This window comes from Artibeus jamaicensis, unplaced genomic scaffold (genome assembly GCF_021234435.1).
Source record: "Artibeus jamaicensis isolate MK-2021 breed Jamaican fruit bat unplaced genomic scaffold, CSHL_Jam_final contig_354, whole genome shotgun sequence".
NCBI lineage: Eukaryota > Metazoa > Chordata > Mammalia > Chiroptera > Phyllostomidae > Artibeus > Artibeus jamaicensis.
Window position 1 is genome coordinate 8,148,083 of NW_026521803.1, and position 21,562 is coordinate 8,169,644.

General features: G+C 40.4%; 1 pseudogene; it reads right to left on the reverse strand.

Moving 5' to 3' along the window:
* Positions 1–519: 519 nt before the first annotated feature.
* LOC119061117 (40S ribosomal protein S6-like) overlaps positions 520–21,562 on the reverse strand; it is a 73,098-nt pseudogene continuing 52,055 nt past the window's right edge.

The following is a 21,562-nucleotide window of genomic DNA, read 5'->3' on the forward strand; positions in this document are numbered from 1 at the left end:
CCAGGTTGCTGATTTATGACACTGTATGTGGGGGCGGGGTCAGAGAGGGACAATGACTGTCCCCTCTGCCGCTTCCTGCCACTGGGGCCTGCATGGTCTGACTCACCGCTCGCTCCTTCCCTGGTTTATCTGCTCGAGAATGTGTGACTGTGGTCAGCTCTCAGTGAGTCCACTGCCTTGTGCCTTAGTGGGTCCGCCTGCTACTCCACACCTGGGATCCCCCCACGGCTGCCGGCATGCCTGAGTTGCACACCCCAGTCTGTCCAGTGGATCTTTCCTGCCCGACCCCACGCTCTGCTGCTGGCTCCGCCCCTCTTACTGGTCTGGCTGAAGGGTCTGTTGTCTGTCAGACTTCTGTATAGTTCAATTTTCTGTGGTTTGGCTGCGTTTTTGTTACTAAAACTTTGTTGTTTTTAAACTTGGTTGTGTGAGAAGGCACAGTGCTTCCATCTACGCCTCCATCTCGGCAGAAGTCTTTTTTTTTTATGTCTACTTTTTATTTGTTACTCTTAGAAAATCTCATGTTTGACTGAACTCAGACCTAGAGGTAGAAGCTCTTAGGGAGGGCAGCCTGTGTCTCTGGGCAGCCTGTTCCTGGTATTTTTCTTTGGCCTCCATCATTCTCTTAGCCAAAAATTTAGCATATTCTGTGACCTCTTCTTCATTTTTCCTGGTACATTGCTAGTTCAGAGCAATGCACCAACATTTGTGTTGCAGGACACATGGAGTAACAAGATGCTGAATCTTGGGTGCTTCGATCCTAGGTTTCTTGCCTTTGTTTAGGTGCTTTCTCACAGTGTATTGGCAGACATTATCTTCTTTACAGAGATTGAAAAGGTCATGGATTCTGCTAACTCTTTCAGGCCCCAGGTGACAAGGTGCAGTAGTATTAGTGAGTCCAGGAATATCTTCCTCCCTGTTTTTAACAATGACAAAATTGAGAACACTGAGATTAGCATCCACAAGGCAACCCTGAACAGATTTGTGCTTTCTGCGGTCCTCCTTGGTCTGTAACAGGAGTGCCTCTTACTCAGTGGCAGGAGGGCACGCCATGGATCAAGACATGCCACTCCATGGGGAAACCTTGTTTGTCATTCCCACCATTGATTCGAACCACATAACCCTTTCATTCTTCACCCAGAATGTGAGAAGCAACTTCTGGGGCCATACGCTTCTCATAAAAGGTACAAAGTTTGCATTCATGGTTCACTACAATGAGGTCTTGGCAGTCGGTGGCTGGGAAAGATGCTCAGCTTCATCCTGAAACAGCTGACTACCTCCATGAGGCCAGGCACGAGAAGAGGCCTGCCAGTCTCTTTCAATTGATTTGTTTAGACTATTTGCATTTAATGTAATTGTTTATGTTTGAATTTAAGCCTAATGTTTTTGTTTGTTCCCTCTGTTTTTTTCTTTGTTTCCCACTTCATGCTATTTTGGCAGTTATCTGAATCTTTTTAGTGTTCTATTCTATTTATTGTATGTGTATTGTGTGCATGTTTTATTACATCGTTTTGCACAATACTTTTGCTTTAGAAATTACAGAATACATGTTTACCTTTTGACGATATTTTACGACTTTGAGAGGAATGTAGAAACCTTATCACCATACAGGGACTTTACATTCCCTGCTTCATTTTGTAGCTACCTTAGGTATTACATTTACAAACATTGTATCAAACAGTGTTACACGTATTGTTTCCAACTGTAAAGCAGAGTTTAAAGAATTTGAGAGAATGAAGTCTATTACATTGACCCATACAGTCACCATTCCTGTTACTCTTCCTTCATTCCTGGTGTTCCATGTTTCGTCTGGTACAATTGCTCTCTGTTTGAAAAATCTACTATTAGAGCCGGTCTGCTGGCAACAAATTTTACTCTTTGTTCTGAGAAGATTTTTATTTCAGCTGCATTCCTGAGGTATATTTTTGCTGGGTATAGAATTCTGGGATGACAGTTCTTTTCTTTCAGTATTTTTTAAATGTTGTTCTGCTTCCATCTGGCTTTTTGACTTCTGATGAGATGTCTGCAGTTATTTGGGTCATTGTCCTCTATAATTAACATGCCACTTTTCTCTGGTTGCTCGTGAGATTTCATTGTTAGTTTAATTCTCAGTAGCTTGATTATAATATTTTGGGGCATGAATTTTAATTTTTTGTTTGTCCTGTTTATAATTTGATGAGCTTTTCAAATCTGTAGGTTTTGTGTGTTTTGCAAATTTTGGAATTTTTCAGTCTTTCTTTCTTTCTTTCTTTCTTTCTTTCTTTCTTTCTTTCTTTCTTTCTTTCTTTCTTTCTTTGATCTTTCTTCACACTGCACTTTTTCCTCTACTTCTGGGACTCTGATAACATAAATGTTAGGCTTTTGGTATTGTTTCACAGGTTCTCAAGACTTGTCCATTTTTGCCCCCAATCTTTGTTCTTTCTGTCATCAGGATTGGAGAATTTCTGTCCATCCCTCTTTACAGTCACTGACTCTTCCTCCTGTTGCCTCCTTTCTGCCATTAAGCCTATCAATGAGTTTTAAAATTATAGTTATTGTATTTTTTAGGTCTAATACTTCCAGTTGTTTTTTATTTTCTTTCTTTCTTTCTTTCTTTCTTTCTTTCTTTCTTTCTTTCTTTCTTTCTTTCTTTTTTTCTTTCTTTCATTTATTTATGCTGGAACTGTCTATATTCCCTTCATTTAAAGAAGGTTTGTCCTTACTTGTTGGATCATTTTTATAATGGCTGCTTTGAAGTCTTTGTCAGGTGATTCCCACATCTGTATTCTCTCAGCATGTAAGTTGAGATTTTTCTGGTTTTCCCATGATGAATAAATTTGTATTGCATGCTGAACATTATTTGAATATTGCATATTGTACATTATTTTTAATAACGTGAGTCTCTGGGTATATTTTAAATCCTATGGAAAATGTTGATTTTTTTCCACTTTAGCAAGCAACTGACCCAGTTGGGTGCACGCTACAAGTTTCAACCAACTTTTTGTGGGCAGTGGGGTGCTGTCAGTTTCACTTCAAAGTCTTTGCAGTGTTCTCCTGATCTGTCATGCTGTGTGCTACCTGGTGGCCAGAGTGGGGTGTGGGTGGTGCTCTACCTCCGTTTATAGTTCCATCTCAAAGCTTTCGGTGTACTGTTCAGGGCTGAATTCACGTGTGCACGGCTTAGGGTGAGCCCAGGGATTTTTAAACAACATTACCAGGCCACTTGCCCAAATTCTTCCCTCTTTATAATGTCCCTAGTACTTTCTTGTTCCTGGGGTTCCCTTTTCCATCCTCTAGCCAAAAGAATTACTAAAAAAAAAATGGGGTTTCTCTCATTCTCTCTGAGCATTAGGAGATCTGTTTTCTGTTTCTTGAGCCAGAACCAGAGGGTTTTCCTTGGAGCCCACTTGCAGTTTCAGGCTACCTTATGTCTAGACTGTGCACCACTGAAGTTAACAATATGGTAAACGCACCATTGGTTCGGAGGTACTTTGAACTCTGGTCTTTCTTCCCAATCCATCTGCTACTATTTACTTTACAGAGTTCTCAAATTGCTGCTCCATGCATTCTGCCCAGGTTTATAGCTGCATTCAGTGGGAGGGACAGGGTGGGGTATGCTTTACTTGGGAACTGGGGCTGAGTTTTGAATCACATAGTAAATTTGATCAATAGCCTATTAATAAACACTTGGGCTATTCTTCTTGCCTGTAAATTCTGATTCTGAGAATTCTATGATCAGTCTTCTCTTATCTTTTATATCTTCTCAATTTGGCTTTTCATTATAATCACCTGGAAGTATTAAATAAAATATCCCAGTGTCTAGGCTATAAACCCAGACAAATTAAACAGGAATCTATGGGAGTAGGACCCAAGCAAAAGCACCTATTTTTTTTTTTTTATATTTCACACTCTAACTTCATTCCCCAACATTCCGAACATGTTCTTCTGATGCCTTATTTTACTTAATACTGTCACCAAGTCAGACATGTGAAAGTTGGCTTGAACTCAGCTCCCAGGTCCTTCACATGCAGGCTACTCTCCACCCTGTTAATGCTAACTCAGAAATGTCTTTCTATGTGGCCCCATCTCCATTCCCTTTCAACAAGCCTGTCTTGCATCTGGATTACTGCATGGCCATGTCATTGGTCTCTCTCTTTTTGGCAATAGTTCTCACATCTGCCAGAGGCTTTTCTTAAAAGAAGAATCTCATTGTGTTACTTCCCTTGTAAAACCTCCATGGGACCCCCTTGCCCACAGGATAGAATCTAAACTCCTGAGCAAGAGGCATGAGGCCTGCCTTTCCTGGCCCGGGCTTCTCCTGACTTCTCTCCCATCTCCTGTGCTTCTCTGCTCCTCACCTCGCAAAGGCACACAGATGAGTCCTGAAGTATTCCAGGCCCAGTCATGCCTTCTCCCTGTTGCTCCTACTGGTATACGCTCCCTACCCTGATGCCTAACCTCCACTGTCCAGCCTCTACAACCCACTGAATGTCAACTACTGGTCAGTGCTTCTAAGCTGATGTCATTGCTGATCCTCTGTTTCTCCAGCTTTGCCTGTAAGTGTGTAAGTGTATAAAAGTGGTCACAAACTCCACTGAAATTGTCTGTTTGCATGACTGTTGTCCCCACTAGACTGGGAGCACCTTGAAAGTGGGATCATGTTAATAGTTGTGTTGCATGGAAGATCACAGAGCCTGACTCAGAGCAGACTGGCTCTGGACTTCCAAATGAATGCATATATTGCAGCTGGTGGCCAAATTGGCAGTTTTGTGAGGCTAAAGATGTGAAAGAGGATACAATGTAGGTATTTACAAAATGCAAGAATGCTTACAAAATGAAATGAGATCACCAAATTTTTTAACTAAAAGAGAGTAGTCATTTCTGATTCAGGTGAAGACGTTGATTCTATTTTGAAAACCATGCTAGATGTTTTCTTAACTGAAGGAAAAGGAGATACCAGGGTAATGTAATAAGTGTATAATATTACATTATAAATATATGTTGCAAAACAGAGATAAACTAAAACTATAGGCTGCTGTGGTAATGCCTCTGATCTAAGAGGCAGCATCATCTCGAAAACTTGAATTCAATGACCAGCTCACCGTTTGCTGGGTGAACTTGGGCTAGCTAATTAACCTCTCTGGGTCTCGATTTTCTGTATAATGGACACAATATTTCTTACCTCAGAGGATTGTTTTGAGGACGGAATGAGCTAACCTTTTCTGGCAGGTAGTTAACCACTCAATAAATAGTAAGTATTATTTTTGTTTTTCTGGTGACTCAGGGTGTGAGTCCACAGAAGTAGATGGAAAGAGGCATGTGTGTATTTCATTTGGCTCTTTACTGTCTCCAGCTCCCTAGAGAGAGAGCCTCTGGATTCCCAAGTCCTGAAAGCCGAGGGCGGGCTGACGGATTGGTGTTTCTCCTCTGGCTTGGGCCATGGCTCCCTGTCTAGTTGGCTGACTCCACATGGAGAGCCAAAAAATGACCCCAAACCAGCACTATCCCTTTATGCAGGGAGGAACTTTATTTCTCATCTAAGTGTCCTTGACAATCGAAATAATAGAGCAATATTTTAACATGCTATACCTGGATGAGCCCTTTTGCCAAGGACCTTCTAAAAATATACCATTGGGATATAACAAAGATCTGCTGATTTTAAAGGTCTCTGCAAGTCTTGCCATTTAAATTTGTGTCAACAGTGAAGGTCATAGAGGTGGAAGATGGTATGCGAGGATAAATGGAGAAGAACAGAGACTTGATTTGGGTTGGTGAACACATGATACAATGTACAGATGATGTGTTGTAGAATTGTAGAAAGGCACCTGGAACCTGTGTAATTTTGTTAACCAGTGTCACTCCAATAAATCCAATAAAAAGGAAAAAAAGAAAGATTTTTTTAGTGTTGTTGGACACAGAAAATATTATTTCTGCATTTTAATTTTGCCACTAGTTCTGTGGCTTTCTTTTTGAATACACTAGACTCATAAACTTCCAATATAAGAATGAGAAAGAGAGCCCACATGTAGGATGGGATTCTCTCTATTCTTGAAATGAATGGTGTTCTGAGAAAGCACCTGGTGTGTCATAGTTCTATGGGGTGCTAAATACATAGAGAAAGTATCTTGTTGGTTGCTTCCTGAGATTTACTGCTCTGTCACAGTGTTTTTATTTGGAAAAGTTCCTGTGTTCTTCAGTAGCTGCTGTGTACACAGCAGGAGGCACAATGCATTTGAAGGCCTTTTATTTGGTTATGGGTTACTCTTGTGTAGAACCTTAAGGATATCAAGAATTTAAGCTGTATTTTGGGGACCTCCTCTTCCTTCCCTACCACATACAAACAAAACAAAAATAAATAAATAGATTTATGTTAACAGAAATAGCCAGACCTTGAGTTGGCCTGTTGAAAGTATATCAAACAGTCAACTACCAAGATCACTTGCTTACCTGTTTAGTATACAACAATGATGAAATTATTAATGTTGTTCTTTCTACTATGTTTTTATTAATAGATCTCCACTGTTTGCCATATGTAGTAATTTTGTTCTCTGATAACTGAAAAATACTGAATATCTCAATAAAATAAAGCAAAACCATCAATGTCCCCAAAGATGATCTCATTATATCTGTCCCTAATCTCTTCTCTTACTGGGCAGGTGAAAATGAACCTCATTTTGCCAGCATCAAGTGTAGAAAACATCTCAGTTTCAACAGGAGGAGGAAGAAGAATGGAAGGAAAGACAGAAAATCAACATGGACTGAGACCCTATTGTGTGCGTTTTCTATATCTTCCCATTTATATTTCAAGAAAATTCCAGAAGAAGTTTTGTTATTCTCATTCTTATAGGTGAGTAAACTGAGGCTCAGATTAAACAACTTGTCCAGGTTCACTCACCCATCAAGAGACAAAGCTGAGATTTGCATCTTAATTGAAAACCCACTTTCAGTCCAGCTCCCAGGGAGCAGTAGGTTCCAACTGAAGCAGTGGCTGCTTAATCTTCACCTACTTCTCATTAACTCCTCAGCAACATGTTCTCCTCCCCCTTTCCCCATGTACAAGCTCCCACTCTATGACTTTCAACTAGACTTTCAACTGCATGGTGATTCTCCAACTCCCAGAAAGCAATATGTCCATAGGAATTAATGCAAGACAGACTCGAGAATACATTCAACCCAGTTGCAGACTCCACTGTAATCAGCATCTAAGTGTGTGCACAAGGAGGGGAAAGAAAGGGAGGTACTTATCTATATTTCCAATTAGCAAGTCAGTCATGAGTTACAACTCCATGCCAGGAACGTCTTTAGATAATCAGACACATGGATATTCAAGGCATAGATTAACTCACTCTTCCTGGTAATTTAAACCTCTCAGCTTATATGGCCAGTTCATGTGGTGAAACATTCCTATGGCATTTGGTAACTTTTAGTAGAAAAGTTGCAGTGAGAAGTGTGGGATCCCTATCAAACGTGCAGAGAACATGTGGTTGATATTAGAGTGTTCACTCACCCATCAGGTCCATGAGACTTGGGCCCGTTTTCTCTCCTTTCCCAACAACAGCTAAGATAGGCTTCTCCACATTTAAAATAACAACAACAACAAAAAACCTCGACTGTACCTATTTGTTAAAATTTTTATGTTGAATTAAATAAAAGGTAGCAACATGCCTACTTTAGACTGGGAGTAAGGAGGCCAGATTCTCATCCCCACTGAGTGGTCTTGGGTCCGCTGTAGCATCCCTCCTCAAGGATGTGAACTAGATATTTCCTGAAGGATCACCACCAGCTCCGAAAAGCAGTCACTCTAATCATCAGGAGCAGAAAAATCTCCCTGGGTTGGGTATTTGAGTTCCAGGGCTCTTCCTCAATGTTAGCTAATGATACTGATCTCCCTGAGGAGCCAGAGGCCACCAGGCAAAGCCTCTGACTTCTCCACCCCACAGTACACTCTCCACATCCCCTCGGCCACTCTACTTAGAAGTCCCTGACCAAAGCTGGCCTGTGCTCCAGCACAGGGCCTCTTAAGTCACCCAGGGATCTTGTGAAGAATGCAGATTCTGGTTCCATTGGTGTGGGGTGGGGCCTGAGGTTCTACATTTCTAACAAGCCCACAGGTGGTGATGGGTGCTGGTCTGTGGACCGCACTCTGGGTAATGTGTTAATAAGTCCCAGGGCTGCCATAGCAAAATGCTGGCTTAGACAACAGGAATTTGTTTTCTCACAGTTCTGGGCATGGAAAGATCTAGTTCTCAGCAGGGTTTGGGTTCTGGTGAGAACACTTCCCTTGGCTTCTAGATGGCTGTCTTCTCACTGTGTCCTCACATGGCCTTTTCTCTGTGTGCCGCATCCCCAGTGTCAAGTCAGGGAACCAGCTACATAATCTCATTTAACTGTAATTACTTCTTTAAGGCCCCATCTCCAAATACAGTCACTAGGGGCTTAGGGCTTCAACATATACATTTTGGGGAGAACACAACTGAATCTAAAACAAATAGCAAAGGTCTAGAGCATCTCTGGCCATAGCAATATCGTGAAAGTCACATATATACTTTAAGAATTCCCAAGTAACCACATTTTAAAATATAAAAAATAAATAGGTAAAATTAATTTCAATAATCTATTTAACCCAATATACTTAAGATATTATCACTTCATCATATAATCTATATAAAAATTATTGAGTTTTTTTACATATTTTTAAAAGATTTTATTTATTTATTTTTCGAGAGAGGAAGGAGGGAGAAAGAGAGAGAAACATTAGTGGGAGGTTGCCTTTCAAGCTCCCCCAACTGGGGACCTGGACCACAACCCAGGCATGGGAATCAAGCCAGTGATCCTTTGGTTCTCAGGCTGGGACTCAATCTACTGAGCCATACCAGCCAAGGTAGATGATTATTGAGTTTTAAAGACTAAATCTTTGGCCCTGGCTGGAGTGGCTCAGTGGATTAAATGCTAGCCTGCAATCCGAAAAGCTGTTGGGTTGATTCCCAGTCAGGGCACATGCCTCTGCTGCAGGCCAGGTCCCCTGCTGGGGGTGTGCAAGGGGCAACTGACCTATCTATGTCTTTCTCACCCATTGGTATTTCTCTTCCTCTCTTGCCCTCTCCCTAAAAAATAAATAGATATAATCTTTTCAAAAATTGCCACATTTAAATAAATAAGTAAATAAGTAAATACTAAATCTTTTAAATCCAGTGTGTATTTCACCTCTGTTAGGACTAGTCACATATTCAGCACATGATAGCCACATGTGGTTGGTGGCTATGGCATTGGACAGTGTACTTCTAGAGTTAATCTCTTTCTACCTCATGAGGTACCTGCAATGGGCCCTAGGAGGAGGCATATATGCCTCAGGTAGATTCTAAGAAAGAATATATATATTTTTAATTTTATTAAATGTATTGGGGTGGCATTAATTAATAAAATTATATAAGTTTCAAGGATGAAATTTTCTAATACCTCATATGTATATTACATTGTGTGTTCACCACCCAAAGTCAATTCTCCTTCTGTCACCATGTATTTGACCCCCTTTTAAAAGGGGGCAATTACAAAAGACTCACTTTCACCAACTTCACATATTGGTCATGGGTCTATCCCTATTTCTCCCTGACTTCTAAGTTTTCCACTTAGAAAATGGTTCAAATTTTCTGAACTTTTCCACCTGAAAAGTGTAGTAATTAAATTTGTGTGTCAATTTGTTTAGGTTATGATGCCCAATTGTTTGGTTAAACACCAGCCTAGATGTTGCTGTGAAACTATTCTTTAGATATGACTGATATTCGAATCAGTAGACTTTGAGTAAAGCAGATTATCCTTCATAATGTGGGTGCACCTCATCCAATTAATTGAAGACTTGAAGAGAAAAGATTGAGATCCCAGAAAAACAGAGAATCCTATCTACAGACTGCCTAAACTCAAGACTGCAACATCACTCTTGCTGCAATTTTCAGCTTGCCTGCTGACCCTGCAGATTTCAGACTTGCCAACCCCCAACATCACATGAGCCAATTCCTTAAAATAAATCTCTCCGTATATATACAATTGATCCTTAAACAACATAGGTTTGGACTGTGTGACTCCACATGAACACAGATTTTTTAAAAATATATTTTATTGATTATGCAATTACAGTCGTACTCTTTTTCTCTCCCCTTTATTCCCCTCTGCACTGCACCACCCCTCACCCCCCAACACCATTCCTCCACCTTAGTTCATGCCCATGAGTCATATGTATAAGTTCTTTGGCTTCTCCATTTCCTATACAATTCTTAACCTCTCCCTGACTATTTTGTACCTACCATCTATGCTACTTAATTCTCTGTATATTTTCCCCCATTCTCACCCCTTGCCCTCCCCCATTATTCTCTGATAATCCTGCATATGATCTCCATTTGTCTGATTCTGTTCCCGTTCTAGTTGTTTGCTTAGTTCATTTTTGCTTTTGTTTTAGGTTCAGTTGTTGACAATTGTGAGTTTGTTGTCAGTTTACTGTTCATATTTTTGACCATCTTCTTTTTCTTAGATAAGTTCCTTTAACATTTCATATAGTAAGGGCTTGGTAATGATGAACTCCTTTAACTTGACCTTATCTGGGAAGCACTTTATCTGTCCTTCCATTCTGAATACTAGCTTTGCAGGATAGAGTAATCTTGGGTATAGGGACCTGCATCTCATGACTTTGAATACTTCTTTCCAGAGAAGTTTCTTTTGAAAAATCAGCTGACAGTCTTATGGGTACTCCTTTGTAGGTAACTGTCTCCTTTTCTCTTGTTGCTTTTAAGATTCTCTCCTTATCTTTAATCCTGGGTAATATAATTATGATGCGCTTTGTGTGTGCTTCCTTGGGTCTAACTTCTTTGGGACTCTCTGAGCTTCCTGGACTTCCTGGAAGTCTATTTCTTTTGCTAGATTAGGGAAGTTCTTTTTCATTATTTTTTCAAATAAGTTTTCAACTTCTTGCTCTTCCTCTTCTCCTTCTGGCACTCCTATGATTTGGACATTGGAATGTTTAAAGTTGTCTCAGAGGTTCCTAAGCCTCTCCTCATTTTTTTGAATTCTTGTTTCTTCATTCTGTTTTGGTTCAATGTTTATTTCTTCCTTTTGTTTTAAATCTTTTATTTGAGTCCCAGTTTCCTTCCCGTCACTGTTGGTTCCCTGTATATTTTTCTTTATTTCACTTTGTATAGCCTTCACTTCTTCCTCTATTTTGCAGCCATACTCAACCATTTTTGTAAGCATCTTGATTACCAGCATTTTGAACTCTACATCTCATAGGTTAGCTATCTCTTCATTTCTTAGTTCTATTTTTTGGAGCTTCGATCTGTTCTTTCATTTGGGCCACATTTTTATTTTGGTCTGCGCATACCTGTTACATAGTAAGGGTCAGAGCCTGAGGTATTCACCAGGGGAGGGCAACCCAAGTTTGCCGCCTTGTAGCATTGTCTATGTGGGAAGAGTCAGAGAGGGAACAATGCCACCTGCTCAGCTCTCGGCAGGCTTTCAGTCACTTCCCCCACTACCCACAAGCAAATCAGGCCCTTCTGGTGCTGATTCCTGGGTGGGTGGGTTTGTGTTCATTCTAGGACCTTGTGGGTCTCTCCAAGGAACTCTCCTGTGAGGCTGGGAGTTTCTCCTGCTGCTGAAACCCCCACAGGTGTTTTCAGTTAGAGATTTTGAGGCTTTATTTCTCCATGCTGGAACCCTGGGTTGCCCAGTCTGCCTGCTCCCCAGTTTTTCCTCCTGGTTTATCTGCACACATTTCTAAGTTTCCCAATGGTGCCAATGCTGGGGGTCTGTGGAGGACACTTTGAGTAGCAAGAGCAACTTCTTTGAATTCTCAGCACATTTAGGAGTGGTATCAAATCTTCTCAGAACTTTCTAAAATTTAAGGAGTCCATAGTTAGTTTCTTCCTCAAGAGCAAAGGGGAAACATTTTCTGCAAAAGGCTAGATAGCAACTATTTTAGGCTTATAGGCCATATCATCTTGGTTGCAGCTACTCTGCCCTGTCATTGTAGCATGAAAGCAACCACAGAAAATAAATAAGTAATGAGCATGACTATGTTCCAATAAAACTTTATTTACAAAAACAAGATGTGTGCTGGATTTGGCCCATGGGCCAAAGTTTGCCAACTGCTAGTATGTAGAATCACGACAGTGAAGGTCCTTGGGGGGTAGGATTCTCATTCTTTCTGGCAGCCTCAGGACTTTGTGCATAAAAGCCATTGATTAGATGCTTAATAAAAAAAAATGAATGTATTGAATGAGATTTGGCTTCGTATACTCTGAAAAATGCAGATATCCTGTTACCAGAAAACTATCTTTTATTGTTTTTTTTTAAATTATTAATTTTTTAGAGGTGGCAGAGGAAAAAAGAGAGGGAGAAAAAACATCAGTGTGAGAGATAAACATGGATTGGTTGCCTTTTGCACAAGCTCCAACCAGGGACTGAACTAGCAACGCAGGCATGTACCCTGACTAGGAATCAAACCAGTGACTTTTCACTTTGTGGGATGATGCCCAAATGACTGAGCCACACTGGTCAGGGTACTGTTTCATTGTTTTTTGAGTTTCTGTTCCAGGTCGTCAAACAGGAATGTGTCATAATTTTTATATAAGTGAACTTTCTGGCTTGCTATCTTCTGGTGTCCTCTTTCTTAGGCCAGTGATGTGAAAGTATAGAATTCCTAAGATAATTCACTAGTTTAGTGTATGACATGGTAATATGCAATGGAAATATTGTGGCCAAAAAAATGGCAAAATAATAGTACAAGTACAGCTAATGCATGAAACTAATTCTTAAGTTTGTGAAATATTTTACGCTATAAGTACATAATGTAGCCCTGGCTGATGTGGCTCAGTGGATTGAGTGCCAGCCTGCAAGCTGAGGAGTTGTCAGTTCAATTCTCAGTCATGGCACATACCTGGCTTGTGGGCCAGGTCCCCAGCTGGGGACAAGTGATTGATGTATCTCTGGCACATTGCTGTTTCTCTCCCTCCTTTTCCCTCTCTCTAAAGGTAAATAAATAAAATCTTTAAAAAATAAAATAAAATACATAATGTAATATGTGTGGCAAAAAAAATTAATATGACTACCAATGAAAAGGGTTTTGATATGTTAAAAATGATTAAAAGAAAATGTATTGCATTTGTTTCGTTCCAAACATAATATAACCTCAGTTTCCAAAATGGAATTTAAAAGTCTGCAGAATCCCACATGCCAAGGATCACTAAGAAGCTGTAAAAATTGCCGTTTGGAATGGGATTTGAAAGCCCCATACGTTGGCATTATTGAATAATGGTAAAATTATGAGGTGATTGTGGCAAGTTGCTCAACAGTTATATCACCTGTCAGCTTGTTGGAGATCGGCCGCTGTGGTCCTATCCTCACTGCACTGTCCTCTTACCACTAAGCAATCAGGAGGCCTGGGGAGGGCGTGGGGAGAAGTCAGTGCAGAGCATGGCTCTTAAAGCCGTCCTTTTGGACAATGGGTTCTTGTTAACATAGTCAGTTACGGTGGGCCCCATGCCACCCTCAGGGCTGTGGTTATACTGAGAGAACATCAAATGTAGCATTTTTGCTCAGCTGAATTGAAACATTATTTCCAAAGAGCACAGCAAGTTTGGTCTGCAGGACTGCATCCATATTTGCATATACACCCCACATGATATTGGCTCCCTCCCTACCCAAATACTCCATTTCCACATATGGGGTGATGGCTGCTGATGATGGAAAAGATCTATTAGTTAATGATTATAAAGTACTTGGCTAATCAAAATGAGAGCTAAATAACCCTTTGATAAGGCTGGGCCATGGCAAGAACTGATAACCTGGGCCCCACTGGCCCTGTGGGAGGTCAAGCCTTGACAGGCACCCATGTGAGAGATGCTGCCTGTGTCGCCAACAGTCCATATTTTTTAAACATGACCCAGATGCTGAGCACAATGAGTACTGTGCAAAACCCAGAAAATGCAGTCCCTGGCTCCTATCTTAAAACTGATCTCATCATAGTGGGGTGACCTAGCCTGCTGATCAGTTTTCACTAGCTTTTCAGATAGGCACAAGGTAGTTTGTGCATTGGAAGAAAACATAATTTTAAGTGGTTAAAAAACTTGGGGTGGGGGAGTGATGCGGGGAAAATGGAGACAAGTATACCTGAACAACAATAAAAAATGTGGGGAAAAAACGGCAATGATAAAGAGTGTGATCGCAATTGGAAAAAACACAAACTACTCACCAGACAGACACTTGTACAACCACATCCATAACAGCATGATGCGCAGTAACCAAAAGGTGGAAACAGAATTTCACTTTGGGATAATGAAAATTTCTGGAGATGGATCATGGTGATAATTGTGACAATATACTTTATACCACTGAACTGTAAACTTAAAAATGGTTAAAATGTTAAACTATATGTTTGCATATTTTACCATAACAAAAATGTGTATGCACACACACCACTACTCAAAGCATTTTCTTTTATGATTCCCATTTAAAGTTAGGAAAACCAAAGACTTCATTGTCAATTCTAGCGTCACCTTCCCTTTGCTTCTCAGGGGCTCCTGTCTCTCCTGGGCTGTCTTTGACCCAGAGCACAGAAACCAAGGGCAGGTCATCCTGACCTCACCTTGCCTGTGGCCAGAGAAAGCAAGCTGATGTCAGGTGTTGGCAAAATGGGGAGGAATGAGGGTGAGAATGTGTGGGACTTGGATGGGGAGAAAAACCTATATGGTCATAAAAAAGAAATTAATTGACAGTTAAAGAAAGATGACAGCTGGTAGACATGACTGTGCAGGAAGTCCTGGGAAGGACAGGAGGTGAATGAGGGCTGCCCTGGGCTGGTTTTGTAGGCCTCTGGGAAGCACAGATGAGTTGCAACCTCAGAATGGGGCAAGGGGTGATTTGTGGTGCTTAAATGGTTTGGTCTAGAGCAGAGCTGGAAGTGGCCATTCCTGGGAGCAGTGTGCTCCATGCTTCGCATTTTATTTATCTCCTTTTAAATTTCAATTTACTGAGCCTGCGGTTTCCTATGTATGAACTGGAAAATTTGTGTCTGTGTATGCTCCTCTTCCTTCACTGCTCAGAAACCTCTGGAAATTTGTTTCCTAATGGCTTGAGAACAGAGCTAAAGTTATTGTTTGATTGCCAAATGAAGGGTAGAAATCTAAACTTGCTGTTCTGTTTTCAGCGGAAGCAGCATCAAACATTTAGGTGCTGAGGGCTCCTGGCAGGGTGCTGTGGAAAGTGCAGGGAAGCACCTGGCACAGGGCACTGGGAATTTGCTGCTGCCACTATAGGTGGCCAGGCAGGAGAGGGGAAGAATTTGACATAGCTGGTCTAACCTTCCAGCCTCCCAACCTCCCGGTATCTCTGGCTGCTTAGGAAGGATTTCATGCTCTTTTCATCCACTTTTGTTGGACTCTATCAAAGCCAATCTCTTAAGATTTTGTATCCCTCCAGCCCCATCTCCTGGCAGGTGAAGCTGACTTGCATTTAAAAATGTCTCCTTGGAATCTTCATTTCAGGCACCAACAAGACTTACTTAGACCACAAACAATAGGAGAGAAGAGTATACACAAGACACAAGCAGGCATTTCACAGAAAAGAAAATCCCTGTGGCCATTTTCCAAATAAAGAGGTATCCAGTGATCTCAGTGGTCAGTGAAATGCAAAAGAAACCCACACTTTACATCCTTTTCAATTGGCAAAAATAAAACAGTCTGGCAATACCAAATGTTGAAAGCAATACAGAGCTAAAGAAAGTATCTCTAATATGTGGCTATTGGGAGTATCAGTTGGGACAACCACTTTGGAAAGTTGACTGACATTAATTCCTCATGTAGAACATTTACAAACTTTATGACCGAGCAGTTCCACTGCATGGTATATTCCAAAGAGCAATCCTTGCATAATGATGATGATCATGATGATCATGATGATGATACAATAAAGGCATGCCCAAGTATAATCAAATAGTACTGTTCACAATAGCAAGAACCTGGAAACCCCAGGAGAGTGAATGAATAGGGATTATTAAACAAATAAATACAGCAGTCAAATATATGAGCTATAATATGAACTATAAACTAAACTATACTGATAATATATAACTATAAACTATAAACTAAACCAACAAAACTAAACTGTAGCAATGTGAATGATTCTTAATGTATATGGAGTAGAAATAAGTTCTAAAAGATTACAGTCTGCGTAATATCCTTTTTACAATAAAAAATAACTAAAATAAATGTATCCTTTAATATACATACAGGGTCAATACAACTATTTGTAAAGGAGAGTGAGAGCATGGTGAACAGGCCTCCAGGTGGGTGAGAACAGGGCCAGGATGGGCTCAGGTGGTTAAATGAGGGGTATTGTCCGTTGGTTTTTGTTTTGGGTGGTGGGGTGGAGGGTGTTTATTACATTGTTAAAAATAACCAGATAACAGCAGGGGCATGAGCTGATGAAGAGAGGGTGTTATGAACCAGCGTTATTATACTTCATACATAATCTGATGCTATGCCCCTGAGGTCCCCTGACCCCCACTTCTAAGGAAACCTGGAAGCCTAATTTCGGGGTCAGCAGTACGGGGGCTCCCTCCACTAGGTGGTTTCTGCCTCCCATGGGAGTGTCTTACTTATACTAAAGCCTCTCCTGTTGCCTGAGGATATCTGCAAATTTCAAGCATCGAGAGCAGCTTTTCTTATCCCTGACTGATGTGGCTCAATGGTTTGGGTATTGTCCTGCACACTGAAAGGTCGCTGGTTTGATTACCTGCCCGGGGCGCAGGCCTGGGCTGCGGCCTCGGAAGCAACTTATTGATGTTTTTCTCCTTTACGTTCTTCCTCCCTTCCCTTCTCTCTAAAAATAAATAAGTAAAATCTATTTTTTTTTAAAAAACAGGTCAGTTTAATTTTGCTTCATGAATCCTTACCCCTATTAACATCCAAATAATGTAACTCAGGAGTAGCAGAATATGATTTATGAGTCTGGAATGTGATTTTAGAAAAATCTCCATTATCTTTCCATGTCTTTCTGTGTAGATTTATCTTATTCCTTGTCACACAGCTGTAGATTTATCTGCACCATATTTATTTAACTTTATTCTTTTATTGATAGACATTTAGATTGTGTCTAGTTTTTGCTTTCAGAGAAAGATGCTCAGTAAATAAAAATGCTGAAGGCAATAGTCTTAAACACTTGGGTGAGTATACTGGAAGAGAGAATTTCTAGAAAAAATGCTGAGTCAAAAATACATACAGATGGTCTCCAACTTAAACGATGGTTCAACTTATGATTTTTCAACTTCACAGTGGTGCATTTAGTAGAAACTGTACTTTGCATTTTAATCTTTTTCCAGCTAGTGATAAGTGTTAAGATACCCTCGCGTGATGCCGGGCAGCGGCAGTGAGCCACAGCTCCCAGCCAGCCACGTGATCACCAGGGCAAACAATCACCCAGCACTGATGCTAGCCAGTACACTGTGTTGCCAGTGTTTTTTGGATACTGTATTCAATAAATTATATTAGATATTCAACACTTGATTATAAAACAGGCTTTGTATTAAATAATTTTTCCCAACTGAGGGCTCACGTAAGTGTTCTGAGCACATTTAAGCTATGATGTTCTGTAGTTTAGGTGTCTTAAATGCATTTTTAACTTGTGACATCTTCAGCTGATGATGGGCTTATCAGGACATAACCCCATCTTAAGCTGAGGAGCATCTGTATGTGCATTTTGGTAGTCACTGCCAAATTGCTTCCAAAATGGTTATACCTGTTTTCAGAGGCACAAAAAGTGTGTCCTAGTGGGTGTGATTAACTACATTAGGAAGCCACGTTTTCATGGCTTCCTTCATTTGCCCTGAGCTAGCCTGGTAGGAGGAATGGTTCTATGACCAGGGGCTGGGGTAAAATGCTCACCTTCTCAAGGTTAACCTCTCACCTCTGTGTCCTGGTTGTTAAGAAGCAGAGGCTCCGTGCTTCCCTTTGGCACCACTAGGGGCACTGTCTCCCCTGTGGCTTCCTGCTGCCTCTGAGAGCCCTGAGTGCCTTAATGCTGGGAAAGGGTGTTAGCACTTCTCCTCACTGCCTCAGGGGGATGCTCTTAGGATTTGTGAAAATCCCCGTGTGGAATAAAAGGTGCAAACATACACAGGTCTACACTTAAAAGTACAACTCCATCAATAATGGCACACAAAATAGAATGTCACAATGTCAATAAAAGCTTTGTTGCTCACTCAGGAACTTGACAGCTCTCCTTTCGGATTCAGACTTTCCAGGGTTTGGTTTTTAAAGTCTTTCCACCTGAAGCTCACATTCATTTGTTTGGCTGTGTTTATTTACAGTATAACCAAAAAAAGAAAAAAAGAAAAAGAAGAAGAAAGGGATATTTCTTTTTGTTCCACATTTTGCCAGTTTTATCGAGGTTCATATATTATATTTACCATGGAGTTATGTTTCTCTTAGCATTATATTTTATTAAGATTTGGGGGCAAATATCCTCAATGTTGTCTAATCCCTGTCCAGTGGCCTCACCTGACTGACTCCACCTGGACTTTGGGGAAGTCCTAACTCTTCTTGGACCCCATTTTCTAACATAGGGCCTGTGGGTTTGAAAGCATTGCCCCTTTGCTTCTGGAGGCAACAGTTGGGGCAGTTGATTCTTTGCTCTAATTTTGTTCTTTCAAGACAGAGTAAATAGAAAATAGTACAGCATTTTCTTCCTATTGGTAAATGAAATAATAATACTCAAAGTCAGCAAGTAGTTATGTAAACCACTTTGCACCACAGCACCCTTGGCAAGGTTGACACACAGGGTAACTGAGCTGTGCGGTGGCTTCTCAGGGCCACTCGGGCTTGCTGCAGCCCACCACTCTCTTCCTGATGACTCCAATTCCTGCCCTGTCGCACCAGGAGCCACATACAGGCTGTTTGAGAGGCCAGTTACAAACCAGAGCCAGGGTTTGAAAACTGCTTTTCTAAGCCTAGAGGCTAGAGATGGAGGAGGTGTGGGATAAGAGGCTTGCTGAAAGAGATTTAAATTGTGTCCACTGGTGACCTATACCCTCAATTTTTCTAGCTGTAAAACAGTGTCTAGAATTGATCTGGTCTCAGGTATAATGAGGGTTTTAATTTAGAAGGTGCTATTGCATGAGGACTTTGAGGAGCATAGAAAAGCAATGTATTCTTTGGATATATATATATTTTAGAGAGAGAGGAGAGGAGAGAAAGAGGGAGAGAAACAATGTGTGGTTGCCTCTCACTCACCCCACACTTGGGGACCTGGCCTGCAACCCAGGCATGTGCCCTGACTGGGAATTGAACCAGTGACCCTTTGGTTTGCAGGTTGGTGCTCAATCCACTGAGACACACCAGCCAGGGCTGTTCTTTGGATATTAAAGATTACCCTTATGAACATCAAAGCCCAAGATGATGCTGGAATAATTCCATAGCGCAACAATAATTTAGAATAACATTTAGGATAGGAGCTTTATAATATAATTAATTTTTACATTTAATACTGTAAGCATATAATAACATCATATCATTATGCATTAGAGTTTAAAGGTTCTAGGTTACCATATGTAAGTTGTAAGGACTTACACTAAAGACTAAAACGCTTACTATGCTCCTGGTACTGGAAGGGTTTCATATATGTAATTTCATTTAATCCACAAAATAACCCATTAATAAAATTTACCCATTGGACATGGAATGCACAGAATAAAGTTTCATAAATATAAGTACAGTCATAACAGTAGTAATGATTAAAGTAAATTACATTTATTTAGTATTTATTACACTTAGGGAGCTTAACTAAGCACCTTTACACATATTATTTCACTTATTCCTCCTAATCCTATGAGGCAGGTACTATTATCTCTGCTCTAGATGAGAAAACTGGGAGAGAAGTTAAATAACATACCTAAGGCCACTTTGAAATCCTGGGGATGGGATTTGAAACATATTAACATAGAGAATAAAGCAAAAAAACTTCGCAGTTAAAGAGCAGAAAGTCTAATTCTTTTTAAGTAAAAAGAAGTAACTTTGTTTTGATTTCAATTTATTCCTAAATACATAAGGCAAAAACACTATGCAGCCGAACACTTTATGCTTAAAGGAGCTACTGTGCATCTTCATGTGACTTATTGTGGGGCAAATGATATTTTCCCACAGGAACAATGTCGTAGTGAAAGGCCTTGTTCTTAGCTGAGAATTTCACAGCAGATAAGTTGAACCGATGACCAATAATAATATGGTGGAAGAAGAGACCAAACAGTAAAATTATATTCCAAAGTCAAAGGATTTTTAAGTTCAAAGGGGACTCAGGGAGTACAAAGAGGTTTTTTTTTTAAAGATTTCATTTATTTACTTTTAGAGAGAGGGGAAAGGGAGGGAGAAAGACAGAGAAACATCGGTGTGTAAGAGATACATTGATCGGTTGCCTCGGGAATTGAACTGGTGACCTTCAGTTCACAGGAGGGTGTGTAATCCACTGAGCCATACCAGCCAGGGCTATCTGTAGCTTTAAAAGTGTTTTTAAAGCAGAGGATCCCTATTTTCAGCAAAATCTTAATAGTCCCATATATAAAATAGTTTAAAAAGGAGCCATGCCATTTGTACACAATGGGAAACTTTGTAGATATAAAATATAAAATAATTATAAAATAAAAATTTCTAAATTGCATTTATAAAATATAATTTTATTATAATAAAACTATATAAAATTATATTATTACATGTAGTTGTTATGTGTTTAATACATACATATTATACATATACTTGTTATGCCTTGAGTACCTCTCAGGGAAACCAAGAAAATGGTGACAGAATGGTCTGGATGGAGAAATCCTGTCACTCTATTCCTTTATTTTGTTTGAATTTTCAGACAAAAAACATACATAAATATACCAAGTGAAGCTGCTTTGCTCTCTTCTTTCTTGCTCCCTTCCCTACCCGTCTAGCTCCATGTCACACTCCAGGCCTGGGAGTGGCCAGCGTGCACCGAACCCTCAAAAGCTTCCTCTTTCCTGCCACTTACAGGCTGTGCGCTGTAGGTGCAGTAACCTTACTGCATCTCATCCGAAAAATAAAGATGCAAAACTCATATGGCTGTTGGGAAGGTTAAAGAGATTCTGACTACAACAATAGAAGTATAAGGGGAGCCATACATGTAATTTCATTTTTTCTCAGTGGCCACTTTAAAAAACAAGAGAAATGGGTGAAATTAATTTTAATAATGCCTCATTTAACCCACTGTGTCCAACATATTATCATTTCAACATTATAATCAAAATAAAACTGATGACCAAGATATGTTACTCTTTTCTTCATGCTAGATTGCTGGAATCCTCTGTGCATTTTACTCTTGTGGCTCATCTCACTCAGTTCAGACGGGCCTCATGCTAAAGGCTCAATGGCCCCCTGGGGCTGACGGCAGCCACACAGGTCTACGGCGTACTGCCTGGGTTTTATGACGTGCTTCATAAGTGCTAGCTATCATGAGTTTTGTACCTTTGCACATTTGTTACACTTCTCACTTCATTGTTGAACTGTTGCTGGTAACTTCAGATCCAGCC